Consider the following 22,306-nt stretch of genomic DNA (forward strand, 5'->3'; position numbering starts at 1 on the left):
GTCGCCCACGGAGCACATAGAATGTCTGAGAGCGCAATGAGGTACGAACATACGTGCGTCAGCTAGTGCTTTTGGACAGAAGTAAGTTAGTGGAAACCAATCAAGGCAGTCTTAATTATTTAAACTAGTTCTCGTGGCAACTGCTTACAACGTTAATTCTCTCGTACCCAGGCGCATGAATGGCACCTTCGCAGACCGTCCGATATAACGATCGTGCGCAGTCGCACGTATTTGGTCAATTGGTGTCACTGTTAGTCGTCGTCACTTTCCGATCGAGCGCTGTAGGCCTACGGCAGCTGGCTTCGAAACTGGACGTGATCATGTTACAGCACGCGATGCATGATGCGCGCACGCGTCTGCTAGGTTGCAGAGTCCTACACTTGCGTACTCGTTTTGGCAGCTGCCGCCGCACGCCAGTGTCGGAACTGGCACTGCACGCTCACGTGACCACCTGGCACCGCTGCAGCACTTTTCAGAACTAGTGCAGCCAGTGCAAGCCAAATCGAAGAGACCTTAAAGGTCCACGGAAACGGCCCCCAAGAAGACACTGATAAACGCGTTCAATGTGTAGAACGAATTCTTTTGAGCATTAAACCAAAGTATAACTCCTTAGAACAAAGCCAGTGATTTATTATTAATTTTTAAAAACAGCGTTTTTTGAAATTCGCGGCAGAGAGGATGTCGTTTGGCGGTGTCGCATGGAACTATTTCCCTGCCCCGTGACGTCACGGGTATGTTGACTGGCAAGCAAGCCAGAAGCTGCCATTCGCAGCGACCACTGCAGCCATGACGTCACAGACACACTTCCGGTAGCTGCGAAAGTCGTCTGCTCGTGCGCTGCACGAACTCCTCAGGCGCCTCAGGCGTGTGCGAGCGAGGTAAGTGCCTCTACGCACACTGCACACATGGTTACGATTTACTCGTGCGCTGCGCGAACTCCTCAGGTGCCCCAGGCGTGTGCGAGCGAAGACAATGCCTTCACGCACATGGCACACATGGTTCCAATTTACCGCTTCCGCATCTTTCTGCCGGTGGCTCCGTAGCCATTCGCTTTTTCTTCCGCGTCAGTCCAAGATGAAAACGCCTTGCTGTGTCGTCGGCTGCTAAGCCAATGACTGGCGAAGCGTTGAACTTCGGCATACTCTGCCCAAAGATGCGCGTCAGCGGGCTGCTTGGATGGAACGTGTCGGACTGCAAGCGTCGGACGCCCGCCAAAGTTTCCGAGTTTGCGGTCGTCATTTCGCACCCGATGCGTACTTCTATCATCCGGAAATTGTGCGGCAGTCGGGTATGGATATCAAGCACCTGAGGATTCGACTGAAGTCCATGCCGACACTCTTCCGTCCTACCAGGAAGGTAAGTTTCCCGGCTAAGATGAATAATTTTTTTTCACGCGCGTGAATCGAAATAGGATTCATTTGCGTTAGGCGCAAGTCAAAACGTGTAACGCTTGAAAAGGGCCGTGTCGTGGTTCGGCTGCTACGTAGGTGCGGAGAGGAGTAAATGCTGTTGTCTTCTAACAGTTATGATCGACGCACATTGGCCGCTGTGGTTCAGAAAGGTAGTAGATACTATAGTGCGCTTTCTCGTGGACAGGTTATGTTTCTGTATGTCCCATAGGTAAGGCATAATTGCAGTTGGAACGGCGCGTGCCGCGCCTTCGTCTGTGGTTCGGGATGCGCGCGGGTTCGATGCTAACCTTGGCTTGTAAACACATCGAGATGGGCATCAAAAGGGATCGTATTTTGTGCGATAATTCAGTGTACACGCGAGAAATGGTGGTTTAAATATTATCGCTGCAACGATATACCTTTGCTTCGAAGGGGAATGCGTGAAGTACCCTGCCAGTTAAACCGCAGAACAGCGGAGACAGTACGAAAAAGACACATGCGGACACATGTGCTGCATCCAAATTGCGCCGCCGTTCCATAGGAAAAGCACCCACGCGATCGTCCAACAGTCCGTTATTTTCTGCCAGTTAAGGAACGATTGTTCTTTGAGCAAAGATTTCCAAGTCTAAAGAACTATAAAAAAATGAAGGGGGGTGGGGGGGTTGAAGTAGTTATAAAACTCTGTAACCACATCTGTGCGTCTAAGTGTGCGTGATTGACAGTGAGGCATATAATTTTGATCTCTGCGCTGCTTCCGGAGTGAAAGCAGCTGTGCCTGCGAATTTTTGTTTGCTTTCTATTTTTAATTTTCAGCTCATTGAATAGAACATTCCAATGCAGTTAATTTCCGTTCACTGGTACATTCATCAAATAAGTTTTCAGTATTAAGTGAACTGAAAACTATTCTTTGCATTGCAGTAGTGTGCAGAAAGCTAAACAACATTGCAAAGTTACTTTCATATGCAACAAGCGAATAGTGTTGGCTCTTTATAATAAAAGAAATAAATGAGTATTTGTTGTTGCACGCCTCTGTGTTCACTTCCCTGGCGTGTTCTATGCCTCCTGTTTTATGCTCTGCTGTTTACTAAACAATAAAAGTTGGCAGCCCAGCTTTGTTCGATATACACAGTAGACTAAGTGATGTGCTTTTTTTATCATTTTCAATAAGAGTTGCCAATTTAATTGGTTTCAGCCTGAAGCCCAACCACAGACTGCGGCAGAACACTGTGGAGCCACTGCATCTACTAGCCAGCCAAAAAATGCAGTAAGTAGTAGCAAAAGTTGACTTCCACAAGACGCGAGCTGTATATAAACTGGTTATTAAGGAACTCAACAGTTATGCAACACCTTCACTTACATGAAGCCAGAACTACCTTTCAGTACAACTTTCAGTGTTCCTGTGCTGCGGAGAGTTGTTTCACGGTGTAAGGCAAAAGCAGGGTAGACCCATCGATATGCTGCCCAGAAACTAACTCTATCCATGCTATTCCCTTGCTTCCTACTACAATCTATAACAAGCAGATGGTGTTCATAAAACCTTGTTGTATCATAGCCAAGAATTGAGAGCACTGCTTGTTTTTGGCGATTGTCAGTTGTAGTAAATCACAATAAATTCCTCCCTTTCTTCGAAAGAAACTGTCACAAACATGCATAGGAAAATGGTAAAATCATTCCTATATGTTTTTTTTACACGGTGTTCTTTTTCAGTAATTCTGGTCTATTCAACATGTCCTAGTGTCACCCGTTAATAATTAGGGGGTATTATTAACGATGCGCCCTTAACGGTGCGCACACTCCCAGACACCCTTAGAGTGAGGGGGGGTAGCTGTTCCGGTCGCGAAGGAGATGCCCTCGACCTGCGTGGCAAGCTCAGCCGGAATTCAACTACCTAGTAGTGACAGAAGAGGGTGGCCGTTTGGTGCCCAGCTGTCGCCGGTTCGAACCAGAGTAAGGATCGGAGTCAGAAGTAACAAACAAAACACAATTTATGTAGAGCAAGAGACGATACAACTGAATACACAAGATCACTTGAAATACAACAGACGAGAGGTTCACAGAATACAAACGCTAAGCATGCAACTACAGAATGATCCAATAACGCAGGCTTTACAACAGATCAAACACGAGAGAGTTACATAAACAAACACCAAATTGTTCACCCGGGCACTGTTGCAGTCCGACGCCTCAAGAGTCACGATGTGGCCGCCATACGAGACGAGCGCCGCTCCCTTGCAGGACCGTGGGCTTGCCAGCAGCGGGTGATCCCCGGGAGTCCAGCCGAAGCACAGGCGAACACGTCGCAAACACTGACGAGCTGTCTGACTGACTGACTGACTCACAAGCGGCGCGGTCTCTTTAAATAGGGCGCGCCGCGTCTGTCTGTTAGCACGCGCCAAAGCTAGCGCGCACACACACACTTAGCTTCGCTGGTTATAGCGCTCCCTCTTCCTCCCTTCGAGCCGCGCGTAGTCATTGGCTAGGTCCCACAGAAGATTCTAGAATTTTCTGGCGGATTCCAGTCCGATGAACCACCCCAGTCGGAAAAAACTACAGAAATTTTCTGATGGTACGACAGAATTTCTGTGCGGTTTTTGACGGGAAACCTGTTGTGACAACAGAACATTCTGTAGTAACATCAGAAATTTCGGTAGTTACAACAGAAAAGTACTACAGAACTACAGACAACAGAAATCTACTACAGAAAAACTACAGAACTACAGAAAAGTACTACAGAACTGCAGAAAAATCTGATGGTTACGACAGAACTACAGAATATTTTGTCGTATTTTTGACACAGTTCTATAGTTTTTTTCGACTGGGACCGTCCTCCCCGGGCAATGGGAAAGAGGGTGACGGCAACGTGTACAAAGCTACGCGCTCTCCCGCGCGGGGAAGGGGGCTTTTCTCCACATGCTTTCCACGCGACGCCGCGCGGGCCTCGTGCCGTGCCGGCTTGATGAAAATGTGCGCCGATTTCGTGACACCTAGCTACTCAACTTTCAGACAGATGCATCTGCCTTTTTTTTTAAGGAGTCAGTTCAATGCAGCAACACAGACCCAAGAGCAATGGCCCGATGCACCCAACTGCACACCGCAGCATCGGTCCTGTTGTAAGTAGGATGCACTGCACAACAGGGTAGCAGTTGCCAGAGTTACATGTGTAAGCCTGCATATATGTTTTGGGGAAGAGCCTCAGTTTGCAAGCCAACAAGGTTGACGACTGGGCGAGTTGGTAACGACTCATTTTAAACCAACCAAAGGATGAGACACAGGGAAGAAGAGTTCGCTGTTTTCTTTCATTCAATAAACATTCAGTTGGTAGCCCAGCCTTGTCCTGTTCTCTTCTTCCCTGTGTCTCGTCCTTTGGCTGGTTGAAAATTGCAAGTCAACTTTTTGACAAGTGGACTTGTCTTCGTCTGGGCAGCATGGTCGTCAGGCGTCACTAGTTGGGGTGACCGTGCTGTCCAGACGGAGACTGAGGCTCCCGCTCAAGCATGAAGACTAATCAGCCAAGAAGATGCACACAGGAAAAAACAGACGCAGAAAGAAAGAGACTGGTTCGTTCTTTCTGCCTCTCTGTTGTTTCCTGCGTGCGTCTTCTAGGCTGGTTAGTCTTCATGCAATACACCAACTAGCCCAACCAACGTGTTTTACTCCCGCTCAACCCTTGCTCGGTTTCTTTTCACTTAGTGCACGCATCTTACCTCATTCTACCCTGGAATATCTGCATGTTGTAACAAGAGCAAAAAATTGTGGCAGCTACGCAGGTCAACCTGAACCTGAGAGTCCTTGTTGCGGCCAGGACTCAAACTGAACTGCCTGCTGCCCCACTATCACCCATACCAAAATGATTTAGAGCACAAGGTGCATCAACCCCACAGCCACGGGAACTACCATCTCATACAGTACAGCCAGAAGCAGAGAGTTTGGTGTTCGACGATGACTTGGACTGGGATGAAGAGAGAGAGCCAGCTGCAGAGCATGACACCACATATATGCCGTCATTTATGCTGTTGTGCAATCAAACCATACCTAACTTGGTGCTTTTTTTTCCCACAGGCTATGTTGACAGCCTCTTGGCCAGTGTTCTGGAAAGTTGCGAGGGCTCTTCCTACAAGGAAAGCTTCCTAAGGAACCGGCCGCCAACTCCACACCACATGACGAGCCACTACAACAGGCCTGAAAAGCAGGACCTCATCACTGCCAGGCATTCAAGGTTTTCAAAACCACCACCACCTCCACTATTGCTGCCTGCACTACCATCAACATCAACAGGTTCATGAATCACATATCGCAGTGGAGGGCTACACAGAAATTTCAACCACCTGGGTTTCTGTAACGTGCACTGACAGACATCGCACTGTACATGGGCGCCTTGCTTTTAGCCTCCATTGATAAGCGGCAGCTGCGGCCAAGATTTGGTACCACATCCTTGGGTTTGGCAGTCGAGCGCCCTAACCACTGAGCCACTATGGCGGGGCAAAAGAAAAGTTATTGATCATTCATCATTTAATATATTAGCACCATTCACAATTCTCTGTGTTTGGACACTACCTGTACTATGTTAGAACTTAGATTGCAAGTTGCAAGGACCATTGCAAGTTCAAGTGGTATACAGTCTAAGCTTCATTGCTTCCTTCCGCGGCCGCCTCGGCTCCACTCCATTTAGACAATCCACGCCGCAACAGGAATCCCAGGAATCTCGCAGGACAATGCCACCCACAGTGACACAAGACGCGGTACTAGTAAAGAAGACAGGTGAAGCTTCCAACGTTGGCGGAGAGGTCTCTTGCTGTAAGCATGAAACGCTACCTGGAACCACAACAAAATCTCCGCACCCATCTTCATGGTATCCCTGCCGAAGTAGAGGAAGAGCCGAGACGGGAACCAGAATTCACCGATCTCAAGGTCAACGTTCTGCTAGACAGAACTGAAGCATTGTATCCGCAGATAAAGAACATGGAAGAGAACTTTTTCGAGGAGACTCTTGACAAATTGATCAAAGGAAAGTCCTCAGATGCTGCTACATACGACAAGGTTGTAAAACCTACTGTGAGACTCCGTCGCAGGCTCCGGACCCAAAGATCTACCCAGATGGCGCACCAACAAGGCTTCGTGGGTGACTTGAGTTCCTTTCGGAGCGACTTCAAGTCTTTACTGCTATTTTGAAGACACATTTCTGCTCCGTTGACTCACTACCTAATGTTGCCCACATGAGCTGCCACAATCCACATCATCACAATGACCCATTAGGGTTTCTTTCGCTACTTTTGGTATGAGCGAAGACCTTTTACAAGACTTCTAGAAAGCCGACCTTGATTGGGATGAGATACTGCTGGCACATTTGGAGAGAACTGATGCTCATGAATGGAATATAGAAGCAGCCACTTTACAACTTCAGCATTGCTAGGTTTCTGGGTGCAGGAATGCAAGGTAACATGGAGTTACATAATTCTGACTGCCCCTCGATTAATTTATTAGAGAATGTTCAGCTTCACATTACTGCACAAAAGCTGCCGAGCAGTTCACACGTCGTGAATATGACCTCTCGGCCAAAGCCTCCTATTGACATTTTTTTTATTGAAGTTTTTAGCAAAAAACAGTTTTGTAGTGAGACCGAAGCGAAAGGTGACGTACAAAGATGACTGAGATATTCAGCTCCCTTACTAGGCTTTTAAGAGCAAATGCGTAGATTTTCCGCTACATTAACAACTTGAAGAACAATGAAAAGGCGACTGAACCATTTTCGACAGAAGAAGTTTAAAAAGCAGAACGTCACATTGTTCATAACGAACAGTAGCGCCTTGAAGCCGTAAAACCCCTACACAGGGGCATTTGAGGTATAAATAAAAAAAATTGCGTGAAAAAGAAAGCGCCATTTTTTATGAAGTTGAGTATGGCAGCTTTGGTTGCATTTTGACAGCGATGGACTGCTATGAGTCCTAGGTGTCTGCGAATCAAAGATGACGTGTATGGAGCATGGAATCTCATCCTTTTGCCGAAGAACTCCCATTTTTCCAGACTAATCATCCTGCAGACACACGAGCAGGTTTATCACACTTGCTTTCAAGACACCTTAACACAGGTGTGCAAAAAGTACTAGTATCCTCATGCGTGGCAGCCAGTTAAAAAGGTGATCCGAGGGTATTTCATCTGTAGAATTCCAAGCCGTTTCAACAGGTAACATCTCCACTACACGTCGACTGCATCAACAAGTCATCCCCTTTCGTTGTGACAGGATTCTACTTCGCTGAACCTGCGCTGAGCGTGCGCTGCACCCAGCAGCAACGGATATGCAAGCAATGGATATGCAAGCAACAGATATGCAGGCAGCAATAACATAAAGCAAGAAGAAAAGGGACTGCAGGGCCATCATGGATAGATACAGCCGCTGCAGCCAGACCAGCTTGCGTAGCGGAACAAGTTGGCGTTCAGACAGGTCACTGGCGATGCTTGTTATGAGAACCAATACACATGCTGACAAGAAGAGTGGAAACACTACCAAGTAAAGAGAGAAAGAGAAAATAATTTAATGAAAAGGAAGGCAAAGAGGTCGGCGGGCGCATGTCATCCTGGCCTGCTACTACCAAGTAATTTACTAAGCGAGTATATCTGCAGCAAAGTAGGCGAACTTGAAGGTCAACCAGTTTTACATTATAATAGTAGCATTACCGAAGCCATTGTGAGCACTGAGGAAATCTGAAAGTGCAGAAGAGAGAATAAAAAAAAAGAAAAAGAGGAACACTTGAAAAAGACAAAGGAAGTGCAGTAAAAAAAAATACAGTGAATGAGTAAATGGCGGTAAGCAGAAAGACACTATATTTCCCTAGGAGGAGAGTAATGCAAGCTTATTCTGGCATGAGCGGGCACACAATGTGTGCTTGCAAGTAAGGGCACTGCTTGTGACACTTCTCATAACTGGGCTGTTGATAGCTATAATAAAAAGAGATGGCTACGAGCAACTGGACTTCTTGTGTACATATCATTATTTATACGCTGGCAGATGATAACTGCTCCCTGCTGTGATTCTCTTTTTCTAGCGTGTACCACTGATTTGCTAACCTTTGACAGCGTGAAATTTTTTTTCGTCTGCTCAGTTTAGCACCATTTGCACTTGTGTGGCTTCCCGAGCAACTAGTCTTGGCAGCTAGTGATTGGTAGGGGTCAGATAGTATGACACTGGGTGCGATGAAGAACCGCAACGATATCTGTCACCCCAAAGTGCCGAACAGTACGGAACAATAGAGCAATGAAGAAATTTGCCTTAAAAAACAGGTTAAATATTGAAGCACGGAATGACATTTTGGTGTAAGAACTGAACGGCATTAAAAATGCTGCCCTTGATCATGACTTTGTTCTCTTTCATTGTGAACCCCTAGTAAACTGACGCGACGGCCAGACAGCGTCTGTAATGCACAAACTTGAGAAAAATTGATGACAAAGTCAAAATAGGAATGAAAAGAGCAGATGTAAATAAAAGATGCCTGCTGTAAACTTTCTCAATAAAAAGAGCTATTCACAGCTTCCGTACATCTCATTTCTACACATGTGGTAGGCAACACATTTGCCATTGACAATTCACTCTCTCGTGACCTCCACACTACACTGAATGTTGTTCACAGGTAAGGACAAGTTGTACTCTGTTATATGCAACAAGCGTTAGTGAGAACACTTAAGTGGGCTGCGCACACAGCGACATGCACATAAGGTAAAATGCACTAAGGCGGTGAAATCTTGCTGCTGTCCTGCAAAAGCCATGCTGGTCCACTGCCAACAGTATTAAAACAGTTCGTGAGAGAAATGGGCCTATAGCAGCACTAAGCAAATATGCAGCTAACGGGAAAAGTGTATCATGACATGGGTGGGCCATTACCTGCACTTAGAGGCCAGGGTACCGAAAGCCCACATAGCTGGCTGATGGAAAGTGGCGCCGGATGCGGGAGACAACGCATGCCGGCAGCACAACCCTGTTGCCTCTCCTGAGCCTCCGCCATACCCAGCGCGTGAACGAGCGGTAGGCGAGGAAACGATAGGCAATAGGCGCTGAAAAAAAAACAGGGGTTGAAGCATATAAGTGCGTTTCAATTGCGAGACACTTCGAGATTACCTGTGCAGCTCCCCATCCACCTCCAGGTCGACGCCGTTCTCCCTCATCTCCCAATAGACGACCTTGAGCACTTCAGGGGTGCAGCAAACGCTCTCAAATACCGGATGCATGGTAATGCAGCCCTCCGGATTCTCCGCAACCACCGCCGGAACGTCGCGGCAACACACTTGCTCCAGTTGTGTGGGCATTGTTTCGCAGAAGCCGCAAATGCACCTGCGTTAGCCTTAAATGTGCATCTGCATATTTTGTATGAGTTATACAACTAAGCATATGCAGACGATCCTAATTTGACGTAAGTTCAATGCGCAAAAACACACAAGAAACGTAACGGCCGGGACGCGTCCCGTTACCTTTCTGGTGTCCGTGTGTGGTTTCGCGCCTTGAAATTACGATGAACTATAACCAATTAGCTCAACAAAACGTTCTTTCGATCATAATTTGATTCCTCAGGTTCATCACTTACCCCTCAACACCATCGCCACCGCCATCGTCAGGGGAGTCCGGTGAGCCGGCTGACGAGTCGCTTTCACCGTCGTCGGGATTTAACGCCGGGTTGACAAGTGGTGTGTTCTTGTAGGGCTCGAAGCCCATCTCCGCTGACATCCGCAAAAGTCGCTGCTCAAGCTCGGGGTCCATGACGGGACGACAAAGGGCGCAAAGATGTGGCGAAGACAGGCAAGCGGTAGAAATTTATGCGACGCAAGTTGACGGGTTGACGCGAACACGCGAGTACGGTACGCCAGCGAGCGCGCGGAAACCGGAAGTTCGTCTGGGTGACGTAACTCTGGGCGGAGCTTTGAACTAGCTTGTATTCTTTGTTTTTTATGACTCCCTTCGGCGTACGAGTTGAGAGGGAAAATTCGACGGGTCATTTTTAATCGCCGATATCTCTGGTTTGGCAGAAGCTAGATCGAAAATTTTTGTGGGAGAATGATGGGCGGTTCAATATCTATCAGTGTTATGGCGTTGTTTACCCTTCTTGATGACCCCTTTCAGGGGACCTTTCAGCGGCCGCGAGCTCGCTGCAGCGCGACCGCACCGTCGGAGCTTGCTCGGAGTACCTCTCTTTCTTCCACCGTGCTCCGGTTTGGTTTGCGACTAGTAGTCGCGCGACTGAAAATTCGACCCGATCGGCCCGCGGCAGTCGCTTTTCGACCGATGTGACCATTTGCACTGTCGCTTTTCGACCAAAACGGTCGCGCGACCGCTGCTAGTCGCAAGTGTGAACGGGCCTTTACTTGCGCTGTACACCTCAGTCCGATTGTATACGTACTTTCGGATGATTCAAAGGCAGTGACTCGCATAAATTTCGGGAAATGCAAGTATGTACATGGAATGCTGAACACACCAGTTACTTGCAACATACTACAGGCATGTTCCATCGACAAGGGCGGGCTGACACGAACTAGCGTCGTAGATTCCACAGGTCGCAGACGGTGCTATCTGTAACCAAGAGAACGCATGGGAATATCACAGCATACCGCTTCACGAACAGCAGTAAGTGAGGCCGAAGCTCAAGGAGTATTATAACATGTGGAAAGGAACACGGCCACACACGGCCACGATAATCAAACTACGATCGCTACGATGCCAAGAAACCCGTCCGCCACTATCGCCACAGCCAAGTCCGGCTTGCGAGCGATCACGGAACCGGCGACACTGGCGACCAGCTATCGGCCTATCGCTAAAAACGGCGAAGAGAAGCTGCAGACATTTTACAAACAAAACATAAAACAAGTTTACGTCACGTCAGGCAAGTTATTCATCCACACTTTTTCAGCTAGCGCATGCGCAGAAGCGACGGAGCATTCCAATAAAGAAGGTCCGGTCTACAGTTAGCTAGAATATTGGGTAAAGTGAGCTAGCAATTCTAGCTCACTTAATATTGGGTAGTGTGCTCACTCCGCGGCGGCTCGACTGGGAGCGGAGACGCCGGAGGCGTAATTCCGTTTCCTCAACGGTTGGGTCCCGCAAGTTCTTTCTCCTCACTGATTGCCTCTCAGCGGGTTAAACGGCGATAGTTACCGAAAGGTGTCTGTGAACGCAACCTAAAGGTAACATACACTCACTGAAGGCAGGAAATGATTACGGTGAAGGTTAATTGATTAGTGTCACCATTCTCATGCCATCACCTCGTGTCTCTGTTCACAGCTGATTTTGCTGCTGTTAAGAAATAAGAACGCTACTTATTGTAACCTAAAGAAGAACACTTACCAGGATTGAGCTTGGTGGTTTTTTATAATGCTGCGGTAAAAACAAAATTAAAAAAAAAGAAAAGAGTTGTTACAGTAAGATCTGAACATCTGTTGTACGCGCTTAGTGCTAAGGTAAGTAGTGTCATTCCATTGCGCCACTGAAGAATTTTTTTTTCGTTATTGCTTGAATTGGTACAAATATATCAGTAAAAGATCGTGGTTGCCATGCCCCTTGACTGACAACCGTGTCTAATGGACTTTCATTACCACAAGTTCGCCCATCAGACTCAAGACCTCCTCCGCAGCGTCTTGCTGCTTCAAAATTTCTTTTAGTTTATACACTTGTTCAACAAAATAATCACATACAGATCGTGCATCGACATCACAGTGTCTATAAGCCATCCTACTCCTCCAAATACTGTGAAGGCCCAATAGCATGATAAGGTCATACTGAAAATCATCATTAACAGTTGTCAAGTACCGAGTTCCACGTGGCGTCAATGGCAGGTCTTTTTTAAGTGTTCTTTGTAACACATCCCAGTAAAACACCGCATCCCAATAATCCAGGAAAACGTGCTCAACTGTTTCAGGTTTCCTACATAGTAGACAGTTTGAGCCTCAAGGTACAAAAAGGCCCTTTTCTTCCATCCATGTTTTGACTGGGAGGGTTCCTGTATGCAATTTAAAACAGAATGTTTTTACGCCCGGTGCAACAGTCATGTTTTTAACTCGCTTGAGCACGTCTTTCCCTGGGCCTTCAGAGTATAAGGTTCTGTACAATGGAGCTGAGAACAATTGTGAAATAAGATCCTTGTACAGCCGCTTAGGTGGTACCGTCGCTAAATACTCTACAGAGTACCGCACTAAAGCATTACACCTGCTATTGTTCATTTTTACAATATTTCCGCTATTTGTCACCAGGTGACTCTGCTCAGAGCACTCTACTAGTGTTACTGTATATGCTCCCTGTATATGCTCCCTGCGGGAGCATATACAGGAACACTACACTCTACTAAAACCTCTCTATCTTGGAAAGTAGCGAAATTGTAAGATCTTTGCCGCCGTTTCCCTCTCCCGGCGCTTTCCTAGCTCCTCGCTCTTCTCTCCAAAGAGAGAGTGAGGGCGGTTTTTCTGGTTTGTCGTTGGCTGCCGGGCCCCTCACGTTGCCAACACGTCACCATACGTCATCAGCGCACGTAAAATCTTGTTTTGCTTGTTTTTTTATTTTCTCACTGCCGCCATTAAACTGCCTCGTCGTGCCGTTCCTGTGGCTTGCGCGTGTGCAGTTTCGTGCGCGTGATGCCGTGCTGCTGCGCGTTTCAGTGTTCAAGTAGAACAGAAACAGAACGTAGAACAGTAGAACAGAACGACTGCCGCGCTTCGCTGATTACCAATACGGCACCGACAAGGTTAATTGAGTTGAAGAACTTTTCACAGTCTCACATGTCACTGACGAACCCATCACCGGCCGTCATCGAAACTGTAAAAATTGTTGAGAAGGTTTTCCGCGGTAACAGAGAGGCTCTCCTCAAAAATTCAATCAGAACTGCACAACTGCAGGCCTGGATAAAAGATAGCATTTCATTGGTATCTTGCTTCCCAGCCTACCACGATGTTGTAAAATAGATTGTGAGTGTTCTCGCGAACGTATGGATCAAGATCCTTGTCCGAGATGAAACCTTCAAAATATCTCCAGTGACTAGCAATAAATGCGGTAGCAAAAGCGTAGGCATACGGGTCGCTGCAGCTTAGATTCGGTGACAGTATGCATTCGTAATTTCATGTTTTATTAATTTGAAACATTTTTGAAAGTTATGCTTTGAAAATCTGTATACAATTATTATTTTGCCTGTCGCCTGAATGAATCTGTAAATACTTAAAAATTTATGGTAACTGCTTGCATCTTTTGAAGATATTCTCGTGCATATCTGAAGCTTATCATCGAAATTAAAATTGGATTGCAGCGTGTGTGAAAAATGTTTGTACGAAAATTATTTGCTTGCGCTTCGTTTTCATATCTTTTCATTTCGTTAAGGGTTAACTCTCAGCATCTTCCAATTGTCTAACAGAGTTTTTCTGTGCATTTATTTTTATTTGGAAATGTGTGCTTTGAATTAATGTACCATGCGCCATATGTCTTACGACCCTTTTCAAAGCGACCAGTGCTGTGTCAGTAAAAGCAAAGATGCTACTTGGTTCCAATGTGCAACAGTGTTTATCGCTACATTTCTTCTGTATTTGGAACTGTGTATTTTGTATGCGCCACATCTTACGACCTTTAAAGTAAACCAATAAATTAAGACGCTATTTTGCCTGAGTCACTTTACTGATCAATTGATTTTGCGAAGAAATAAAAGCTACTTTTTGCACCTACACTGCCTCTGATTACCAGCCGTAGGAACATTGCTTCATCGTTTTCTTACAGATGCGATTTGAAAATGAAAGCATGCAACAATCGACGCTTTTGCTTATAGGTTAGCCAGAAGCGATCTATGTCAGAATTCGCCGGTTTGCCGCTCACGCGCAAGGATGCAGAAGACTTCTGAAGGGGCATTGGCCCTCATTCAGGGTCATCTATCTGTCACCCAACACAGATGACACCATAATTGCCTGCTCAGTTTATTCCCCGTTCTTGATGCTTCAGAGTACCCGAGCGCGATGCTGAGCGCAAACATTTCTTGCCGTTTTGAGCGTGCCTTATCCTTCCTTCTTTGTTGTTTCGAGCAATATATGCCACTAAAACCAAACATAACATTTTCAAATCGATTATATATTTACCTGTGCAAAGCAAGAACGCTTTAAAAGGCAGCACAACAACCCCCGCCATTCACTACCATTGACCCTTCGGCTACAGTGGCTGTACTTCGGCGGCACTCCGCCTTTTCACCAATACATTGCTGTGCCCGGCAGCCCTAAAACATTTTGACCCCTCCTTTAGTGGTAGCTGCCCACACTGTGGAGCGGTGTCTTCTGACATCTATCACATGGTGTGGGCCTGCCCCTCCAACCCGGCTATTCCCCCCATCCCCAACCCAACCCGGGAAAACTGGGAGGTGGTCCTGCTTGGCTGCCACGACTTACAGGCCCAACAAGCCTCCCGAGCGGCGGCAACCGCCACTGAGGTCCCCAACTAGGGACCTCCGCCTAGTGCTTGTAAGGACCGGTCCCTTATGGGCCGATCCAAACATCCTTGTGTAAATAAATGTTCTTACCACCACCACCACCTCGAGTGCAGGCAGGTTCAGCGTGTCCTGCGCAGCACTCCCGCCGGTGGGAGAGTGAAATCAGAGGAGAATTGAGGAGGAAAGCAGCCGAAGGGAGGAGAGTTTCGCTACTTTCCATATAGAGGGGTTTTAAACCCTACAGATATAGTGCTCTAGAAGTTGGGCAGTGTGACGACCGGCGCCGGAGAGCGGGCCGCTTTTGCTATGACAGGCACCGACTTCCGCGAGAGGGCGCGGCCTGCAACAGGGGTGCCACGTTCGGCGCTGGGCGCGTATCGGCTGTGGGGATAGCGGGTGTACAGATGAGCGGCGCGGTTCTTTTTGGAGCTATTTTCACACGCTACGCCATTGGTTCAATATTTAATAAAGAGGCTACTTATTCCAGGTGATTAAACTGATCCCTGCAATTTATTTACGTCTCTCTAGAGACTTTGCAAGCTTTGATATTCCTTCGCAGCAGCGCACGATGTTTGAATCGCCATTTGAAACTCTTTCAACATTTGTTATTCCTGCGGACAGCCAGAAATCGTCAGATGAGATATTTGTACGGATTTTTTCCAGCGCAGCGCGGTGTTTTGTAATCATTCTTCCTGTAAGGGGCGGTATTACACGCGGAGTAAAACGGTATACATGAGAATCAATGCTTAATTGTGCTTTGTGAGGGCCCTTTACAAATATTTTACGAACACCTGTTTATATTTTGTAGCCTGCGCTTATCAATACATGACTTAAAGTTTATCTTAAATCATCAGTATCCTGTATTTATCTCCTTAATTGGTGTTCTTTCTGCACCCTAATCACCGCTTACACAAGTGCGGGAGCAAAACATATTAATTCATAATTATATAAATTAAAGCATGCGCTGGTTATCGGCAAAAATAAGTGAGCATATACACCACTCAAGGATTTGATCATTGTTTGTAATTAACAAATGCATATGTCGCGGATATTTGTTTACGTGCCACTCACGAAAGGGTGAACCAGTTGTACAGATGCAAAAAAAAGCCAAGTAAAGCTAGGGCAATGCTTCAGATCAAATACGAAAAATTAAACCAGCCACATACGAATACGTTCATAGTGGACACTTGAGTGCGGGCGCTTTACTAGCATATCAAATGTACAGAGAAAAAAAATGCCTTATAATTAGTGTCGCCTTGGCAATTATTGCAGTTCTTGTCGCGCACCGAGAGAAAACGGAAAAATTCGAACATGACGACCACCTAATGCACAAGCAATTAATTAAGGCTAAATTCAAATGCGGACACTAATGCGTGTTTATTCTTCGAGTGTGCGATTCGAATATGAGTAGTCGATTGTGCTGCTTAAAGGACTATAATGGGGCGACTTGCGGACTACTCTTTACAGAACTAATCATGCTATAATTATTTCCCTAAGAAAACTATAACAAGGTTGGTATTACATGTAAAATACTTCCAAGTAAATTTAATTATTTTTTCCTTTGGGAACTGTTGTCGCGGTTCGTTGACTTCGCAAAAAGCGGCCGCAAAAGCACATGGATTTTCATTACTTCAAGTGTGAGCTTTCCGCTCCAATTTTGGAGCCTCAACACTTTACAGGAATGTTGCAAACTCTGAAGTGCAACGGCGTCCAGAAAGACCACCCTAGTCAAATTGCCGGGCAAACTGTGACCTAGCTTCGAGCCTATTGCGCAGTTTTTGTTTCACGGTGAGAAACCTGGTGCCGGCCTTACAACCTCTCTTTCGCAGCATGTATGTGCACCAAAACAGGACTAGAGCGATTTTCTGGGGTAAGAATGACTTGCATATTACCGGTTGCTTGACCACGCAGAATAAAAAAAATTACTTAGAGTGAAAACATTCTCTGGAACAATTGAGTTACAGTCAAGCTTAACGCATTGGGATTAAATGTCTTAAGTAGGCACGCATCTCTGGATATATGAAGCTATTCGTTAGAAGAAATTCTAGTTTATTGAAAAAAAAAGGTTGGTCCTTAGATTGATGTACACTTTCACTAAGTTGTTGAATCCTTGTAGCCTGTTTGTCCACTGCTTTCCTCTTCCCAGGCCTTCATTTGGTTCTTAAGTTCGGCTGTTTCCGTGTTTTTTTTTTAATGCCTTTCATATATCTCCATTGTTCTTCGTTTTCAATTGCCCGCTTTCTTCTACGTCGTGCGTTTGCCGTGCCGCACAAAAATTTCAACCCTTTCTTCACTTTCACGGTCGCTCTTTTCACGGTGCCGCATGCCTCCCATACAACCCTTTCTTCCTCCCTGTTAGGCGACACTTGTTTTTTTCAGCTTTACCTCCTACTTCTTCCACGTTTGCAGACCCACTGTATTCTGTTATTCAATAGCCTGTTTACCTGGTTGTCGTTCGTTTTCCATGTCCTTGCTATCTCTACCTCCAGCGGGGTAGTCTACATTTAATTCAATCGATCTGCAATGCCGACTATTCTCGTGGCTTCAGGCGACGCAATGTAGTCGGCATGGTTTGCGTGTGAAGCAACGGAATGTACCATTTTGGACTGTTTTAATAAGGGGTTACTGATGACCAGCTGTATTTACTCAGCGCTCGAATGCATGTGTTGCATGTTTTGACTTCATATAGCCAAGCTCCACACGGCCCTTTTTTCAAAACGACTACATTTCACAACGTTATTTAGGTGCTTTATGAATACTAAAGTAAGCTATACGGCGAATGAAGCGTGCTGTGCGAGTCTGAATTCGTACGCCCCTCTCCAAGCTGTTTTCTCGGAGCCCAAGTGCTGTCATGTTGCTTTCTCGAGGTGTTGTGAGACGGCAAAAATGGAAAATAAATTAGATGAGTGCTAACAGTACTGAGCCACGTTAGCCGGCATATTTGTAAAATGTTGACGCTAGCAGATCGAGACGAAGCACAAGCGAAAAAGAACGTACAGTGCGCCCGGTATCTGCCCCGCCGCACAGCCCGGACCGCTGACACACCAGTTGCTGGTGGCGCCCTCTGCGCTGCGGCCCCCCGCTCCCATGCATTTCGCGGCGCGGTCGACACACTGCCCAATATTCTAGAGCACTATACTACAGAGGAGCCTTAGTAGCCACCATAGCCTTAGACCCTACTAGGGTGCCTCGATGTAGCGCGCCGCCGGTACCGAGGCACCCTAGACCCTACTAGACCCTACCATTGAGGCATGCGTTGAGGGAACGGAATCACACGGAGCCGGAGGCCCCACGTACGTCGCCAGGCGGTTGCTTCGCGGCGCCGTCACCAGGTGGCGCCACGTGAGACTTCACGGTAGGTGGTAGGATTTTGCGCCGCCCGTCGCTGTCAGCTGGTTGAATTTGTCAGTGCGTTGTGTGCATTTGTGGCTTCGTTGTTGCTCTGTTGTGTGCATGTTTTCTAGCGCTTATCGGAGGTCTCTTCAAGCGTTTGTTCAGTAAAGGCCAGTTCAGGCTCTTGTTTAAGCTCCCGTCGGAAGTGAGTGTTCACTACAACACGTGCGTCGGTGTATGCGTGTTCTGCCAGGAGATCAAAACTCTTCCTGCTTTTCTTTCGCACATAATGGGGTAAGCGGACATGTGGCCTGTACTAACCGGTTGCTTCACTGGGACAGACTGCTAATAATAATAATAATCCTTATTTAGTATAAAACAACATACACATACGGAAGCGACGAAGCCACTTTGGGCTTATGCGGCGACAACCGGCAGCTGCGGCAATCTTCGCACCACATCAGAACTCCATTAAAGGCAAAAAAAAGAAACATTTGACACAACACACTATAGAAAATACATCGTCCGGTAATTCGTTGAAGATGGCTGAAACATAATAGCGTCTTCTTGCTTTACCGTAATGAGTGCGCACATTCGGTTCAAGATAACGAGGAACATGTCTCAATGGTACCGGTTTCGTGTTTACGTGCCTGTATTCACTGCTCCAAAAATATTTTAGTACTACAATTTGTTTAAACAAATTGTTAAAAGAAGGCAAACCGGCTGTTCTAAAGACACTGCTGAGCAAATTCTCCTGTGGCATGTAGAGGACGCTTGTAGTGATGTTTTTCTGGGCGTTCGCGTCGCCGTTGTGATGCTGACGTTCCGTCGGGAATGACTTCACAGTCATCAGTGGACCGTTAGCCTCCCATCTCAGGAAAGTTACAACCGCTTGGGATGGCCTGCTGATTCGCAGCGCAGGTGGCAACCTGATTACTCCATCGGGACGATGCACTGCAAGAATAACCGTAAATGGGCGTACTTACCCCACCAGCTTTGTGGTCTTGCAGCCGTGTTCCCGCGACGTGATTTTAGGCATGGACTTCCTAAATGAAAATAGGGCTATCATCGACCTCCGATCCAAGCTCATCAAGCTCTCTGCAGACAAATTTAGCTATACCTGCTACGACGACTTCGACGCAACACGTCGCTCTAAACGTCCTCGACCGTGCTGCCCCGATGACTCGCACGGCTGCGTATTAAAGACCAACAGCGCACCTACAGCCGACGATACAATTTACGACGACGCCACGCAGAGTACGATCCAGGAGATCAAGTGTGGGTTTGGACACCAATTCGCCGTCGCGGATTAAGTGAAAAGTTGTTGCGGCGATACTTTGGGCTATACAAAATCCTTCGCCGCGTCGGACCACTGGACTATGAAGTCATTCCCGACGGAACGTCAGCATCACAACGACGACGCGAACGCCCAGAAATTGTATGTACATGTTGTACGAATGAAGCCATATTACGCGCGTTAAAGAATCTGCGGTGTTTAAACTTTGCAGTGTTTATGTTTAAGTTTCTTTGTTTTGGAACATCGAGGCGATGTTTTTTTTTTTTTAAGGGGGGGAGTAATGCCGCGAAACCGTCAAAACTGTATTTGTTGTTTTTTATCAGCCGCCGGAATACAGGCTTATCACTCTGATTCTGGACCGCGTATCAGTTCCGTAATCTTTGTTTGTTAATGCTCGATGTCGCGAGTCACAACATCAATTTCGTTGTAGCGCAAGATGCACCGAGATCTGTCTCGAAGGTTCCGGCCACTCGGGTGTCTTTCCACAATGTTCCAGCCCGTGCTGGTAGCTGTTTGCGATGTTATCTAGATTGTTCTGTCGAGTGTGACGGGCATTCTTTGTTCGACGATCGACCAGCACGTTTGTTACTATCGCCGCCGCCGAGTTGCTCTTCTTTTGCGGGCGCAAGTCAGCCCAATAAAGAGTTTCTTCAGTGCAATCATCGACCCTTCATTTGTGTCGTCGACCTTGTCACCCCTACGTAACAATTTCCTATTAACTCGACATTTCCATGTGAAAGAACTGTTAAAAAGAAACACATAACGTATCTTAAAACACTATACCCCAGAGCATAGGCGATTAGTTTTTTTTATAGAAAAAGGCATCACGGTTTTTAAATTAAGCATCAAACATGCAACACTGCTAAGTTTCTTACAAATGTGGGTCTCAGATCACTGTCTATGTGCCCACCAAGATACTTAACCGACGGGACGCTATCTATAGGTTGACAAGAACACAGAGAGCAATATGAGGGGGCGTAAATATATGGAACCTACATTTGGTACATCTTTGTACGGGTTATGAAAACAGACAAGTCGGGACTTGGTGCTATTTATTTGCATTAAGTTTGAGACAAACCAATCACTAACTTTAATAGCGTCCTCCTGAAGGTTAACCAGGGCACATGAAAACTCAGGGTTGCTTGATACTAGTAAAGAGTCATCGGCGTAAAGGAATATGGTGGATGCTTTCACGTGGTCATATATATCATTCACATATCAGTTGAACAACAAAGGAGATAAAATAGACCCTTGTGGGACACCGCACAACAGACTTACCGCGTCACTGCAGATAGGCCCAAAACAAAATATATGCCGGCCCGTCGTCAAAACCATTGCTACGCGCCTGGATGCAAGACTGGCTATGTGCATACAAAAGGCCGGGGGCCCAAAATAGCCCTGTTCGGCGTTCCCAAAGATGACGCTCAAAGGAAGCAGTGGGAGATCAACCTCCGTCACTCGGACAAGCGGCTGGATGAGAGCTGTGCTATTTGTGAGCTTCATTTCGAACCTCGTTTCGTTCTACGGGATGTTCATATTGTGAACGGGGAAGAAGTCCGCATCCCTCGTGGGAAGCCAGCATTATCCTCCGATGCCGTACCGACGCTATTGCCGAATCTGCCGGCCTATATATCTTTCAAAAATGATACTGAAAGAAAGACAACAAAGAAAGAGGAAACCCACTGGTGTTGAAACTCATGGGCCCTCGAAAACAAAATTTTAAAGTCTGCCTGATATACCCGTAACAACAGAAGAGTAGGAATCGGCCCTAGACGAACAGATTCTGAAAGTATTCTTGATATTTTGGAAGTGGTTAGAAATAGACTGCATAAATAAGTTTGTTGCCCCGTTCACGCAGAAGGCAGATCTGAAGAAGTAATAAGGTTTTATTTAGTCACCAAACTGCACTTCTATGTGAAAGGGGTTAATTCAAAAAAGGCAGAAAAACGAGAACGGGCGAAACACAAGGCCGATCTGAAGAAGTAATAAGGTTTTATTTAGTCACCAAACTGCACTTCTATGTGTAAGGGGTTAATTCAAAAAAGGCAGAAAAACGAGAACGGGCGAAACACCTCAAACTAAGCCGTTGCCAATGCTGCTGTGAAGTTGTCACCCGTTAATAATTAGGGGGTTATTATTAACGATGCGCCCTTAACGGTGCGCACACTCCCAGACACCCTTAGAGTGAGTGGGGGTAGCTGTACCGGTCGCAAAGGAGATGCCCTCGACTTGCGTGGCAAGCTCAGCCGGAATTCAACTACCTTGTAGTGACAGAAGGGGGTGGTCGTTTGGTGCCCAGCGGTCGCCGGTTCAAACCAGAGTAAGGATCGGAGTCAGAAGTAACAAACAAAACACAATTTATGCACAGCAAGAGACGATACAGAGGAATACACAAGATCACTTGAAACACACAGACGAGAGGTTCACAGAATAACAAACGCTAAGCATGCAACTACAGAATGATTCAATAACACAGGCTTTACAACAGATCAAACACAAGAGAGTTACATAAACAAACACCAAATTGTTCACCGGGCACTGTTGCAGTCCGACGCCTCAAGAGTCACTATGTGGCCGCCATACGAGACGAGCGCCGCTCCCTTGAAAGTCCGTGGGCTTGCCAGCAGCGGGTGATCCCCGGGAGTCCAGGCGAGCACGTCGCAAAAAACTGACGAACTGTCTGACTGACTGACTCATCAAGCGGCGCGGTCTCTTTAAATAGGGCGCGCCGCGTCTGTTTGTTAGCACGCGTCAAAGCTAGCGCGCACACACACTTAGCTTTGCTGGTTATAGCGCTCTCTCTTCCTCCCGTCGAGCCGCGCGTCGCCATTGGCCAGGTCCCATAGAACATGCTGGAAATT

Source organism: Amblyomma maculatum, chromosome 7 (genome assembly GCF_055883805.1).
Source record: "Amblyomma maculatum isolate TAMU_Amacu chromosome 7, ASM5588380v1, whole genome shotgun sequence".
Lineage (NCBI taxonomy): Eukaryota > Metazoa > Arthropoda > Arachnida > Ixodida > Ixodidae > Amblyomma > Amblyomma maculatum.